Source organism: Macaca fascicularis, chromosome 20 (genome assembly GCF_037993035.2).
Source record: "Macaca fascicularis isolate 582-1 chromosome 20, T2T-MFA8v1.1".
Lineage (NCBI taxonomy): Eukaryota > Metazoa > Chordata > Mammalia > Primates > Cercopithecidae > Macaca > Macaca fascicularis.
In genome coordinates this window covers 64,856,354-64,872,268 of record NC_088394.1, presented here as the reverse complement: position 1 = coordinate 64,872,268, position 15,915 = coordinate 64,856,354, and the positions used below count along the sequence as shown (strand labels likewise).

The following is a 15,915-nucleotide window of genomic DNA, read 5'->3' as shown; positions in this document are numbered from 1 at the left end:
CGCGCCCAGCCCCAACTTTCTTCTTATTTCACATTTACCCATTTAAAAAAACAACTTATAGTTATATATAGTCAACCTATAAAGTGATTAGGATGGGTAAAATATGGTATAGTTACTCAGCAATAAAAAGGATCAAACACCGCAAAACGCAGTAGCATAGATGAACCTTAAAAGCATTACACTGAGTGAAAGAAGCTGTTCACCAACATATACAGTTCATATGAAAAATCTAGAAAACTATAGACAAAAAGCAGATCATTGGTTGTCTGGAGCTGAGCTAGGCTTAACTACCAATAGGCCCACGGGAACTTGGGAAGTATTCTAAAACTGGATTGTGGTGACAGCTGAACAGCTGTGTATATTTATAAAAATTATCTAACTGTACACTTACAGTGGGTAAATTGTGTGATATGTAAATTAAATCTCAATGAACCAGTAAGAAATATATAGCTATTAGGGTCTCTTGGGGAATACCCCATGAGTCAAAGTCCTATGGTTCAAAAATGAAACAATCCAGGCACCCAAAAATGCCAAGGTTATGAAAAAGTGCAGAGAAGAGAAGCCATAAACAATTCTTAATTAACAGTAGGCTGAGTGTAGTGGCTCACACCTATAATCCCAGCACTTTGGGAGGCCAAGGCGGGCAAATCACTTGAGGCAAGGAGTTTAAGACAGGCCTGGCCAACATGGTGAAACCTCGTCTCTACTAAAAATACAAAAAATTAGCCGGGCATGGTGGCACATGCCTATAATCCCAGTTATTCAGGATGCTGAGGCAGGAGAATTGCTTGAACCCAGGAGGCAGAGATTGCAGTGAGCTGAGATTGCACCATTGCACTCCAGCCTGGACGACAAAGCAAGACTCTGTCTCCAAAAAAATAAATAAATAAACAATAGTTATAAGCTGGGCATAGTGGTTCACGCCTATAATCCCAGCACTTTGGGAGGCTGAGGTGGGAGGATCACTTGAGGCCAGGAGTTTGAGACCAGCCTGGGCAACCTAGTAGGATCCCATCTCTATTAAAAAAAAAATCAACAACCAGAAACTAAAAGCAAAAAATCTTTTTGAGAGTAAATATTCACGATGACAGTCATTACGTGTGGGAACTGTGCACTTTACATTGACTCCTATGTTGCTGTGAGGCAGGTAGGGTTTTTAACCCCCTTAATGCTGATGAGCAACGGAGGCGAAAGGTTTAAGTCATTTGCTCAAGGTCAGGGCCTTGTCAAGGTCACAAAGCAGGTCAGCCTCTGAAGGAACATGCGCCCCAGAACCAGCCAGCACCAAAACTTCTGTTCTTCAGTACTAGGCTTGTGGAGGGAGAGAAATTCCAGAGGTAGTTAACAGCAATATGGGATGGGTAAAAGTAACCACAGACTTTTCTCTATAAAAAACACAACCCAGATATAAACACGCATCAATGTAGGGCCACATTTTCTAAGCACTGGCCGACCCCAAAATGTGCTGAATCTGGCTGCGAAAACACAGGAAGCCGTTGTGGAATTCAGAACCTTTGAATCATTCAATAACTCAAGAACAAGATCTGGAAACCTTCTACAAAGAATGAATATGAGGCTTGCACTACTTTCAGATGTGGGCTGTGCTGGAAAAGCTTGGACCCTCTGCCTCTGACCTTTGGAACAAAACTCAAACAGCGCAAGAGAAGAGCTGGAAGCCAACGCTGCGAAGTGAGGCATTTCCCACAGTCTCCAGGTCACATGCACTTGCAGATGACTGTACAACAAGTGCTCACTTGTCCAATAGAGCTCACAAGAGGGTGCCTCTTCTCTTTTAATGGATGCTAGCATCATTTTTCAATATCAAGAACAAATAAGCATTGATGGGAAAGGCAGCTGCTTCCAAGAGCATTTGCTGAATCTACTCTGACTGCCTGGAAAGGTAACTGCTCAGACTATATGTGTGCCTTTGCTCAGTCTCCTGAGAAATGGAGCCTACAACCCATGCTGCTGCCTTCTGAATACCAAAAAAAAAAAAGAAAAAGAAAAAGAAAAAGAAAAAAAGACAGCAGAAAGATCTCAGACTGGGGTGCTCACTTCAAGAATTCCAAGTAGGGTCAGGCACAGTGGCTCACCCCTGTAATCCCAGCACTTTGGGAGGCCAAGGCACGTGGATTACCAGAGGTCAGGGGTTCAAGACCAGCCTGGTCATCATGGTGAAACTCCGTCTCTACTAAAAAAGCAAAAATGCCGGGCATGGTGGTGGGCGCCTGTAATCTCAGCTACTCGGGAGGCTGAGGCAGGAGAATCTCTTGAACCCAGGATGCGGAGGTTGCAGTGAGCTGGTATCGCACCACTGCGCTCCAGCCTGGGCAACAGAGCAAGACTGTCTTAAATTAAAAAAAAAAAGAATTCCAAGTAGGCAAAAATAATAAGAAAAGAAAAGAGCATGAAGAAGAGTGACCCACAGGTACCAGAATCCGACTGTGGCATATGCTGGAGGACAGTCACAGGTCACTCACAAGATGCTGTGGTACTGTTGCTACCACAAGGAGATGGGGCACCTGTTCCAGCAGTGGTTCTCCAGCCTTTTATTTTCCTGGTTGCTGCTCTTGCAGAAAGGCTCCATGGGCCATTTACCTGGCCTGTTCCCATTTTCCAATGTGAAATTGGAAAGCTCGCACACAAAAATGACGTATGTAAAAGGTTATTCACTAAGGCATTGTTTGTGCTAGCAAAACATGGGCAACAACCCAAAGAGCCATCAATAGAGGATTAAATTATGGAATTTCCTTGCAATGAAATACTATGAACCTATTAAAAAAAAAAAAAAAAAAAGCTCTTTATGCTCTCTAGGGCAATGATCTTCAAGTCTCCAGGTCACATGCACTTGCAGATGCATGTGACCTTTTTATTATTATTATTTGCTGATTGTTTGCTGATAAAACCAAGTGCAAAGCAGCACTATCTTTTGTGTAACTAAAAAGAAGGGAATAAGAAATAAGTTTATGCCTGTAATGCCAGCATTTTGGGAGGCCGGGGCAGGAGGATCACTTGAACCCAGGAGTTTGAGTCTGCAGTGAGCCATGACTGCACAACTGCATTCCAGCCTGGGCCACAGAACAAGACTCTGTCTTGATCAGGCATGGTAGCTCACACCTATAATCCTAGTACTTTGGGAAGCTGGGGTGGGTGGATCACTTGAGGTCAGGAGTTGGAGACCAGCCTGGCCAACATGGTAAAACCCCGTTTCTACTAAAAATACAAAACTTAGCTGGGCATGGTAGTGTGTGCCTGTAGTCTCAGCTTCTTGGGAGGCTGAGGCAGGAGAATCGCTTGATCCTGGGAGGCAGAGGTTGCACTGAGACAAGATCGCGCCACTGTACTCCAGCCTGGGCGACAGAGCGAGACTCCATCTCAAAAAAAAAAAAAAGAACACGACTCTGTCTCAAAGAATATATGTTCATATTTGTTTATAGTTATATACAGAACTTTAAAAGACACTAACAAGTGAGATTTTAGGTATGGGGGAAGCACGTTATTAGACCAAAGGGGGACAGGGTGGGAGCAGAACTTTTCATTGTATACTTTTTAGATTATTTGATTTTTTTCAATGGTGCCCATGTGAACATATGACCTATTCATAAAGTTAAAAATAATTCCTTCTTGTAATCACAGTGCAACAGGCATGAGGGTGAAAGTCATCTGCTAAAATGACCGAACAGGAGGGTAGGAGCGGCCCCCTCCCGCCTCACCCTCCTGAGTCACTGGGATTAGAGACAGGAAACACTGGACCTAGGAACTGAAGCTGTTAAAAAAAAAAAAAAAGAATGGAATTGGAGGTTAGTATTCTAAGTGAAGTAACTCAGGAATGGAAAACCAAACATTGTATGTTCTCACTCATAAGTGGGAGCTAAGCTATGAGGATGCAAAGGCATAAAAATGATACAATGGACTCTGCGGATTTTAGGGGAAAGGGTGGGAAGGGGGTGAGGGATAAAAGACTACACAGTGTACACAGGTACAGTGTACACTGCTCCGATGATGGGTGCACCAAAATCTCAGAAATCACCACTAAAGAACTTATTCACGTAACCAACACCACCTGCTCCCCAAAAACCTATTGAAATAATAAAAAAGTTTAAAAAAAACCACACACATGCAAAGGATCAAGAAAAAAAAAAGTAGGGGATCACGTGTGAACTGCTTACAATTTACTCCACAGGAGGAAACACTGTATTTTTACAAACACTCAGAGGACTTAGGAAGTAAGTTGTCGACCAGTCAGAAGGCTCTTTGCAACCACTCCCAGAGGACTGGCACCCCTCTGAGAATCTTAGCAATGCAGGATGCAGGAGACCAGAGGGAGGGGTCCGTGTGAGTGGTGGAAAGGAGGATGACCCACACATGATGGGAGAGGGAAGGGGGTACTGCCGGCGGATGATGGTCAGCTGGTCTAGCAAAAAAAATGCTGGATGCCAGTTGACCAGAGTCAGATGACCAGCTTCTCTCTGGAGAGTTTCAGGCAAGCCCCTTGCATTTTTTCCGGGTTCGTTTTATCATCTGTAATGCACAGAGGTAGAACTGTACCAGCAAAGATGTGGGGCTCAAAGACTTTGGACATCATGGCAAGCAGGAACCAGTATGGCTTTTTAAGAGAACATTCTGATCATGTTTATAGATTTTACATGCATAAATCCTTTCTTTCAGCAAAGCCCAATTTTAGGACTTCATCTCACAGAGGGACTCACACATTGCATGAGGGCAGATATACAGAGGGCCACTACCAGCTTGTTTACGGTGGCAAAAGATAGACACATCATTGACAGAGGGCTGGGTAAATCAATGATGGGCATCCACTCAATGGAAAATGATGCAAAAATTAAAAACCGTGAGGGACCAGGCACGGTGGCTCACGTCTAAATCCCAGCAATTTGGGAGGCCCGGTTGGGCAGATCGCTTGAGGTCAGGAGTTCAAGACCAGCCTGGCCAACATGGTGAAACCCCATCTCTACTAAAAATACAAAAGTTAGCCAGGCATGGTGGTGGGTGCCTGTAGTCCCAGCTACAAGGGAGGCTGAGGCATGAGAATTGCTTGAACCCGAGAGGTAGGGGTTGCAGTGAGTCCAGATCATGCCACTGCACTCCAGCCTGGATGACAGAGCGAGACTCTGTCTCAAAATAAATAAATAAAATGAATGAGGGAGCTGTTTAAAAAAGAATCAAGTTAAGTGTATATGTAATAACATGGGAAGAATCTGTCTTTAAAGAGCACAAAGCTAAATGGGATAGGGAATAGGCTTAGAATATCTTCAGAAGGAGGCCGGGCGCAGTGGCTCAAGCCTGTAATCCTGGCACTTTAGGAGGCCGAGACGAGCGGATCACGAGGTCAGAAGATCGAGACCATCCTGGCTAACACGGTGAAACCCCATCTCTACTAAAAAATACAAAAAACTAGCCGGGAGAGGTGGTGGGCGCCTGTAGTCCCAGCTACTCGGGAGGCTGAGGCAGGAGAATGGCGTAAACCCGGGAGGTGGAGCTTGCAGTGAGCTGAGATCGCGCCACTGCACTCCAGCCTGGGCGACAGAGCGAGACTCCATCTCAAAACAAAAAACAAAAAACAAAAAAAAAAGAATATCTTCAGAAGGAAATAAGAAATCAGCAACAGTGCTTGTCTCAGATGAACTGCTGACAGGCGGAGCTTTTAGGCTCTTAGGTACCATTTAAATTGGCTTGTGTTTGTCTTTCCATGTTCACATATACAAACGCTTTTCTTTTTTTGAGACACTCTGTCACCCAGGCTGGAGTGCAGTGGCGCAATCTCAGCTCACTGCAACCTCCACCTCCTGGGTTCAAGCGATTCTCGTGCCTCAGCCTCCCAAGTAGCTGGGATTACAGGCATGAGCCACCACGCCCGGCTAATTTTTGTATTTTTAGTAGAGACGGGGTTTCGCCATGTTACCCAGGCTGGTCTCAAACTCCTGAGCTCAGGATATCTGCCTGCCTCGGCCTCCCAAAGTGCTAGGATTACAAGAGTGAGCCACCACTCCTGGCCCTTTTTCTTTTCTTTAATGAGAGGGTTGAACCAAAGGAGGGATGGGCGTTCAGTTGACCATAATCTCAAAGGGTAACATGTGATGTGGCTTCCAAAACCAGATTTCAGTTGCATTATCAGAAATGAGACACTCAGGATATGGGAGACCATATAGTCCTTCTCTGATTCTATTTGTGGTTTGATAAGTACATTCTCAGGGTTGCAATCTAATGATCTCAATGGTAAGTGCTGTTTTTCTTTCCAAGAGTCATGCTCTAAGAGGAACACTGACCCATGGAGCTGGTCCAGAGGCGGAGGGGCAGGGATGGGAAGGAGCCCTGTGTGGGGTGAGCGGCAGGAAACGGACTCATTGTCAACATTTCTAGTGCTGACTCCTTTGCGAAGGATCGGTCACAATGGCACCAGAGGGTAAGATGTGGGCCAGCGGAGAGAAGAAAAACAAGATAATCTGACCCTACACAGAACTAGGCTGCAGCCTTCTGAACGCCCCTCTCAAAGCACAAGTGGCTTCACCAGGTGCTGCTTCATAGAGCACTAATGGTCAGTGCTTAGGCCTGGAGTCTAGATAGATGAGGACTTTAAAGCGAACTGTGCCTCTGACTAGCTGTGTTAACTCCAGGAAAGTTCAGTAACGCTTGAGTCTTAGTTTCCTCTTCAACTACAGGGTGGCCCCCACCTGTCACAGTTGATGGGAACATTTGAAGAGTTTGTATGTGGTAAGCTGCTGCTCCCGTTCTGCCACAGATGGCTTCTGCAGAACTGGAAACTTCTGCAACTGCCTCTGAGGTCACCCTAAGGACAGTTAGTGCCCCCAAGGTGGATGTGCAGCTTCCTGGACAGGGCAACATCCCCAGGGCCTTCCCTGTAGAGTCAAATCCTAAGGGCGTGAACTGCCTCCCTGCGGCCCCCGTCCACGCCCTCAGGATTGGCCACTCCTGCCTTTGGGTGTGGTGGTCCTTTGCCTGTAGGGGGTGCCTGTGGAGCCAGAAGGAAGTCCTGAACTTGAGAAAGTCAATCCTTCTCCACCCCTCTTGATCAAAGGTTTGATACTATGGGGAACAACAGCTGCCCACCCCAACCACTCCCTTCTCAGGCCATCTGGAAACATCTCTGTGGCCATGAAAGGAGTGTCTTGGGCTGCTGTTCTGCTTTTCTGACCCCTCCTTGAGGCTTTAGCAGTGAGCACCTAGGACTTGAGCCAAGGTTTGGGCTAGTGAGGGCGTCAAGGAAGATGTGGGCCCCCTGGAACTGTGGGTTAAGATATGGGTACCTGTGGGAGGCTCCGTGGCCTTCAACAGTCTCTCAAAGCGTCTCAGATCCCAAAGGGGATCTCTGGATTAAAGACATCCAGAGGGGACTGGGCATGATTGCTCAGGCCTGTAATCCCAGCACTTTGGGAGGCTGAGGCAGGAGGATCACTTGAGTCCAGGAGTTTGAGACCAGACTGGGCAATATACTGAGACCCCTGTCGCTACAAAAAATTTAAAAATTGGCCGGGCATGGCGGTGCATGCCTGTAATCCCGACACTTTGGGAGGCCAAGGCGGGGTGGATCGCTTGAGCTCAGGAGTTCGACACCAACCTGGGCAACATGGCAAGACCACATCTCTAAAAAGAGAAAAAATTAGCCAGGTGTGGTGGCATGCTCCTGTAGTCCCAATTACTGGGCAGGCTGAGGTGGGGTTAATTGGTTGGGCCCAGGAGGTCAAGGCTGCAATGAGCCATGATCACACCGTTGCACTCCAGCCTGGATGACAGAGTGAGACCCTAACTCTAAAAAAGAAAGAAGGAAAAATGAAAAGACATACTGAGGGGTTAAAATGAGTGCTGTGGGTGTGTGGGGGAGGTTGGAGAATGAAGGGGAGGCAACTGAGGCCACAATGTCTAATTGTTTCCAATACCCCCACCCCCAACTCAAACCAGATAAATAATGTCAGGCCTCCTGCGTGAGTGCTTTGAGTGCTGTGAATGACAAAATACAAAGCACAACTGAGGAGTGGGGACAGGGTGGGCAAAGAGGGGCCGGGAGAGGAGAATACAGAGACAGAACAGCTTGTCAGCCGACACTTCTTTTCCCACAGACCCAATTCATCTCTGTTTCATCTCTGGACGCCTGGACCACTGCAGTAGCCTCCTTAATCTTCGCAATTCTGGCCCAGGTTGCTACGGCCTCTTGTCTACACAATAGCCCCAGTGAGCTTGCTACAACCTCGGTCAGGCCATGATAAGCCACTGCTCTATGCAGAGTCCTCCAGAGACTCGCTTCTCCCAGAATGAAAGCCCAGCTCTCTACAGTGAGGCCTCAGCTACTTCTGACTTTGTCACCAACTACCCTCATGTCACTTGCTCTGCTCAGGTAACACCCTGTAGGTAACCGTGGGCATGAAATCATGAGAATGAGGTGCAGTCCTAGCCAGCTTTAGAAGATGTGTGCAGTTATGGGAGAGCCGCTCCTGATTCTTCAGCATTGTTCTCCTGGGGTTGACTCCAAGGTCCCTTGGCCAAAAACATACAATAAGGTAGTAAACGCTGTAGAGAAAACAATAAAACAGGGGCTGGGCATGGTGGCTCACGCCTGTAATCCCAGCACTTTGAGGTCGAGACGGGTAGATCACTTGAAATCAGGAGTTCAAGATCAGCCTGGCCAACATGGTGAAACCTCGTCTCTACTAAAAATACAAAAATTAGCCAAGCGTGGTGGCACACACCTGTAATCCCAGCTACTTGGGAGGCTGAGGCAGGAGAATCACTTGAAACCAGGAGGCAGAGGTTGCAGTGAGCCAAGATCATGCCATTGCACTCCAGCCTGAGTGACAAAGGGAGACTCTGTCTCAAAATAAATAAATAAATAATAATAAAATAAACAGGGAGGAAGAATAAGGAGGGAGTGCTGGAGGCAGTGGGGTGCCATGTCAAAGGCAATGAAGGTGACTTAGAGCAAAGGCAGTTTTAGCTGAGACCTGAGACTCACTGGAAGGGAGGGAAGGAAGGAGGGAGGGAGTCACATGGTCCCTGGTGGAAGGACATTCCAAGGCAGAGGGAAAAGCAAACACAACTTGGTTGGGAGCCAGTCCAGGGTGGTGGTTGAATACAGCGAGTGACACAAGGGCAGTCAGTGACAAAGTCCGATGTAGCTGGAGCCTCACTGGAGAGAGCTGGGCTTTTATTCTGGGAGAAGTAAGAACTGTCTTGGAGTTCTTTATCTGCAGATCAGAGGGTTTGAGTTGGTGGTGGGGGGATTCGAAACAGCCAGACATTGTGGCCTCAGTTGCCTCCCTTTCATTCTCCAGCCTCCCTCCAACACCCCCAGCACTCATCTGTCGCCAGGCTGGAGTGCAGTGGCGCGATCTTGGCTCACTGCAACCTCCACCTCCCGGGTTCAAGCGAGTCTCCTCAGCCTCCCGAGCAGCTGGGACTATAGGCACGCGCCAACACGCCCAACTAATTTTTGTATTTTTAGTAGAGACGAGGTTTTACCATATTGGCCAGGATGGTCTCGATCTCTTGACCTCGTGATCCACCTGCCTCGGACTCCCAAAGTGCTGGGATTACAGGTGTGAGCCACCGCGCCCGGCCAACCCCTCAGTTAATGACCCTATCAGAAGCACCAGGCAGAATTGCAGTCAATCTTCACAACGACCTGGAAGGTGGGTACTGTGTTACTCCCATTTCACAGGTGAATAAAGCAATACTCAGTGGTAAGGGATTTGTTCAAACCACACAGCTACAATAGCACACAGCAGAGCTGGGAATTGAACTCAGGCCTGCCGGACCCCAAAGCCCATCACCTTAACTTCCACCTAGCCCTGCCTCCCTGGATGATGTGCCTCCTTGACCCTCTGTGCAGGGAGTAAAGAGTCAGAGAGAGGCAAAGTTACCCAAGGAAGGCGGCAAGTTACAGATGGGAGCGGTTTGTTCCCAGGAGAAGCCACTGGGGCATCTCAGTCAAGCCCGCACAGCAGGTGGAAGGCTAAAAGTGCTGATGAGGCAGGCGGTGTGGATGTCTGACCAGGCCCATTTAGACCAGGCCTTTGGGGATTTCAGCAGCTCAGGAACTGGCTCTGAGCGCTGTAAATAAGTTGACTCATCACCTTGGCAGGTGATAGGGCTGTTTGGCCCTGGCAAAACCTGAAAGGCCACCTGGCTGTTCCCAAAGGCCTTAATTTGCTTAAATAATAGCAAAACCTCTGGTGTGAATTCCCAGAGAACTTCCTGCCTTCTGACATGAGCGGGCACACACCAAGGGAGCCAGGAAGAGAAACACCTCTCTCCCCCTCAATCAATTCCGCAGGAAAACTCTTATTAACTAAATCAGGAGGCAGAGGCTTGCCGTGCATACCAGCGTTGTGAATGCACCGTTTCTGCTGACAGGGCAGGAGTTCAGACCAGTCAGGCTACTGCTTTCTCTTTCAAACACCCTTTTAAGCCATTAGCTTAGGCTCATCTGGAAAACCTGCCTGCCTGCCTGCCTTTTGATTACACACACAATATATCCAGCTTATCTTGGGTGTCCATTTCCTTCAGCAGGTAGGGAGCTGTGGTTTCCCAGAAGCCTTTCTGTTTCTGGGAAGGCTGCAAACCACGGCTCTGCTTCAGAGGGCAGGACCACGTGGAATCAGTGGGGCTCATAACTGTTTACTAAAAGCTCAGGCCTGGAGCTCTACTTACTAATGTGAACAAGAGCTATTTCACTAATGATGATTTGTTCCCCGTTGGCATTTCAAAAAACATTGAGATACCATTAAAATAACACAAAATTTGCCAATTTAAAGTGTACAATTGGCTGGGCGCAGTGGCTCACACCTGTAATCCTGGCATTTTGGGAGGCCAAGGCGGGCGGATCACAAGGTCAGGAATTCGAGACCAGCCTGGCCAATATGGTGAAACCCCGTCTCTATTAAAATTACAAAAATTAGCCGGATGTGGTGGTGGGCACCTGTAGTCCCAGCTACTTGGGAGGCTGAGGCAGGAGAATTGCTTGAACACAGGAGGTGGAGGTTGCAGTGAGCCAAGATTGCACCACTGCACTCTAGTCTGGGTGACGGAGCAAGACTCTGTCTCAAAAATAAATAAAGTGTACAATTTCAGGCCGGGCATGGTGACTCATGCCTGTAATCCCAGCACTTTGGAAGGCTGAGGCAGGTGGATCACCTGATGTCAGGAGTTTGAGACCAGCCTGGTCAACATGGCAAAACCCATCTCTACTAAAAATACAAAAATTAGCTGGGTATGGTGGTGCACACCTGTAGTCCCTGCTACTCGGGAGGCTAAGGCAGGAGAATCGCTTGAACCTGGGAGGCGAAGGTTACAGTGAGCTGAGACCGTGCCACTGCACTCCAGCCTGGGCAACAGAGTGAGACCCCCATCTCAAAAATAATAATAATTAAAAATTTAAAAATACAAAAATTAGCCAGGTGTGGTGGTACACACCTATAGTCAAGCCACTCAGGAGGCTGAGATGGGAGGATGGCTTGAGCCTGGGAGGTTGAGGCTGCAATAAGCTGTGGTTGTACTACCACTGCATTCCAGCCTGGCTGACAGAGTCAGACCTCATTTCAAAAAAAAAGAAAAAAAAGGAAATGTTACCTTTTCTAAAACACTACCACCCCACAAACACTGCTTTTGAAGGCAGTCTTGGCTAAAGCCTTTGGTGGTGGAGATAATATTAGCAGCTAATGCTCTATAGCACACTACATGCCACGCTTATATTATTTATGTTCATAATAGTATGAATTAGGTACTATTATTGTCTCCATTTGACAGATGAGAAAACTGAGGCATATGGAGGTCGAGTAACTTGCCCAGGGTCACATAACTGACAAGTTACTGGTGTGAACCTGGAATTCGAGTGAGCACAAGCCATCTGGCCCCAGAGCCCATGGCTCTTGACCACTATGCTTTCGTGACGGGTTTTCTGCCTACGAGGCTTGAGAAAGACTGGAGGAAGCACGATGCCAACATACCTGAACACCACACTAAATGAACCCAGTGGGGACTGTGGCTTTTTCTCTCTGAACCAGTTCATGATATGAGGCTTAGAGGCACCAATGCTGCATTAGGAACAGCAACAAACACAAGCTTGGGACTGCATAGTGGTTACAAGTAACAAGTCTAAAGTCAGCCACACCAAGATTGAGGTTTCAGCTCCACCACTCAGACATACTTAAGGTTAAGTCACTTACCCTCTGTAAGGCTTAGTTTCCTCTCTATAAGATGGGCCAAATGGCAATCTCTACATAACAGGACTGCCGTGAGAACTACATGAGAAAGTAATGTAAAATGACCAGCCCAACCTGACAAGCCTGTTGGATTTTATGCATGGGCTGTTTTGCTGAAAACTGTGCATAACTCAAAACGTGCTCAGCTTTCCTTTAAAAGTACATGTGATGCACTCCCATTCTTTAAAAGTTGCAATATAAAATGAGACTTTATGCCAGGTGCAGGGACTCATGCCTATAATCCCAGCACTTTGGAAAGCCAAGGTGGGAGGATCGCTTTAGCCCAGGAACTCAAGACCAGCCTGGGCAATATAGTGAGACCCCTGTCTCTACAAAACATACTATTTAAAAAAATATTTTTAATGGGATTTTATTAAGTAAAATATCATAGTGCAGTTTCAAGTCTGAATGATTCAAACCCGCTGAATGTCAGGTACTGTCCATATAGCTAACATTGGACTCCTGCTGTGTACCAGGCGTGCCGCTCAGCACTTTAATGCACTATTCACGCTCAGGAAATATTGGTCATTATTAAAAATAGTAAAAGTATATGAACTATGCTTGTTACCTTCTACTACATTCAAAGAAATCTAAAATAGGCCTGGTGTGGTGGCTCATACCTGTAATTCCAACACTTTGGGAGGCGAAGGTGGGTGGATCACTTGAGGTCAGGAGTTTGAGACCAGCCTGGTCAAGATGGTGAAACCCCATCTAAAAATACAAAAATTAGGCATGGTGGTGCATGCCTACAGTCCCAGCTAGCTACTCGGGAGGCTGAGGCACAAGAGTCACCTGAACCCAGGGGTTGGGGGTGGAGGTTGCAGTAAGCCAAGATTGCACCATTGCACTCCAGTCTGGGTGATAAAGCGAGACTCTGTCTCACCAAAAGAAAAAAAAAAAAAAGAAATCTAAAATAGTTATATTTGAGGACTTTTGACAATCTTCCCTCCTAACTTTCCTCCTTTGGGGTGGATGGGGGAGACCTGTAGAAGACAGGGGAAATGTAAAGGGGGACATTTTGCTTAACATCTGAGTGACAGCTTTGGAAAACGATCACACCTAAGTTTACACTGTCTTGACCTTGATGTCTAATTTCAGGGCCTATCAAATCATAACCTTTTGTTTCTCTTGAAAGCAACATGCTGATACCATCAGCTTTATCTTAGATGCTTCAGATGTAGAAATGCCAGCTATGCTTTATTATAGGGGAAGGAAATGTCTTTTTAAATTACAAACTTGAGGCCAGGCGCGGTGGCTCACGCCTGTAATTCCAGCACTTTGGGAGGCCGAGGCGGGCAGATCACAAGGTCAGGAGATCGAGACCATCCTGGCTAACATAGTGAAACCCCGTCTCCACTAAAAATATAAAAAATTAGCTGGGCGTGGCGGCCAGCGCCTGTAGTCCCAGCTACTCAGGAGGTTGAGGCAGGAGAATGGCATCAACCCAGGAGGCGGAGCTTGCAGTGAGCAGAGATCACACCACTGCACTCCAGCCTGGGCGATAGAGCAAGACTCCATTTCAAAAAAACAAAAAAAAAGTTACAAACTTGAGTCCCATGTGTGGCTGGTGTGTGCATGCATATAGCTTACATGAAACTTACATGCTTTTAAACACAAAAACAGAAACATGTAACTGCTCCTAGAATCCAACCTATGCTTCAAATTCTATCTCCAAAGTGGGAGAACAAAAAGGGGGCCTTAGGCATATCAAAGGCAGTAACACCACCTTCTCTTCTCATGTTCCCTTCTGGGTACACAAGGACCTCGGGAGGCGATGTTTGAAATGACTGGCATGTGAGCGTTTGTAATAAACACAAGACATTCTTGGGATGGTTGGGGATATCTGCCATCAGAGTGGATGTTAGATGATATACATTTTCTTAGCTGTGATAATGGCATTGTGGTTCAGGAGATGCAGACTAGAGTATTTAGGGGTAAAATATGCCTGCAGCATACTTTCAAATGACTCATAAAGTGCATGCTGGGACGCACACGCTTAAGAGGCACACACGGAGAAGGCAAATATGACAATGTTAATTGTAAAATGAGGGTGTTCTTTTTTTTGTTTGTTTGTTTGTTTTGAGACAGGGCCTTGCCCTATTACAGGGCAAGTGCAGTGGTGTGCAGTGGTGCAATCATAGCTCATTGTACCCTGGACGTCCCAGTCTCAAGCAATCCTCCCACCTCAGCCTTCTGAGTAGCTGGGACCACAGGTGCGCACCACCATGCATGGCTTCATTGTACTATTTCTCAACTTTTATGTATTTAAGTTTCCATAATTAAAAGTTTTGGGGACGGGGAGGGGCTTCTATAATGAGAACTAACCAAACTCACCATGTGGATTTACTGCAGATAAAATCAGGGCTGAGACTCACCTAGTATGGACTGACACAAACACACCAATGGTTGACATATTGAGAAGTCCCATCAGTTGATGAGTAGCCTTTGCTCTGATCCTCCTGGGGGCCTCCCCAGTGCCCACCCTCCACCTGCTGCCCAGGGCCCCAGCACTTCTTGAGCACCGAACACCAGGCATCCACTTTGATTGCAAAGGGTCCAGGCTGTACTGGTCATCCAACTTTACTTATTTATTTAATTTATTTATGACAGGGTATTGCTCTGTCACCCAGGATGGAGTGCACCATGCTGAATGCAAAGGGTCCAGGCTATACTGGTCATCATCAAACTTATTTATTTGAGACAGGGTCTTGCTGTGTCGCCCAGGCTGGAATGCAGTGGTGCAATCTCGGCTCACTGCAAGCTCTGCCTCCCGGGTTCAAGCAATTATCCTATCTCAGCCTCCTGAGCAGCTGAGATTAAAGGCACCCACCACCACGTCCAGCTAATTTTTGTATTATTAGTAGAGATGGGGTTTCACCATGTTGGCCAGGCTGGTCTCAAACTCCTGAGCTCAAGTAATCTGCCCACCTTGGCCTCTCAAAGTGCTAGGATTAGAGGCATGAGCCACCGGGCCCAGCCATCATCAAACATTTTAAAACTGTGCTTCTGGCCATTCACGGTGGCTCATGCCTGTAATCCCAACACTTTAGGAGGCTGAGGCAGGAGGATTGCTTGAGGCCAGGAATTCAAGACCAGCCTGGGCAACATAGCAAGACCCTGTCTCTACAAGAAATTTAAAATGAACCGGATGTGGTGGTGTGTGCCTGTAGTGCCAGCTACTTGGGAGGCTGGGGTGGGAAGATCGCTTTAGGCTGGGAAGGTGAGTGGCAGTGAGCTATGACTGTACCACTGCACTCTAGCCTAGGTGACAGAACATGGCCCTGTCTTAAAAATAAATAAAACATTATTCTTGCAGATTCTTGCTACTGGCCATACTCCACCAATCTCTCCTCTTGGCCATTTTTGTCCACATAACTTGTTTCTCATGGATATAAACAGGAAGAGCCCTGTGGCACACAGGTTAAGTGCTCAGGCTGAGCTGAGTTTAAATCTTGGCTCTGCCACCTCCCATCTGCGGGACCCTGGACTAGTCACTTTACCTCTCAGAGCCTCAGTTTACTTCACTGCAAATTGGAGATAATACAGTCAGTTCTTCAATAATTCTTGTTTTGAAAATGCAAATGTGTTTCAGTGTAAACGATGTATTAGGAAATAACTTGAGCAGGCTGGGTGTGGTGGCTCACACCTGTAATCCCAGCACTTTGGGAGGCCAGAGCAGGCAGAT

At 47.0% G+C, this 15,915-nt stretch overlaps 1 protein-coding gene and 1 long non-coding RNA gene across 3 annotated transcripts in view; both read right to left on the bottom strand.

Annotated features, from left to right (window-relative positions):
- LOC135968736 (uncharacterized) overlaps positions 1–15,915 on the bottom strand; it is a 257,419-nt gene that overhangs the window by 48,754 nt on the left and 192,750 nt on the right. The window lies entirely within an intron of this gene.
- Positions 1–15,915, bottom strand: part of CDH1 (cadherin 1) — a 103,756-nt gene that overhangs the window by 49,804 nt on the left and 38,037 nt on the right. The gene's annotated exons all lie outside the window — the stretch shown is intronic.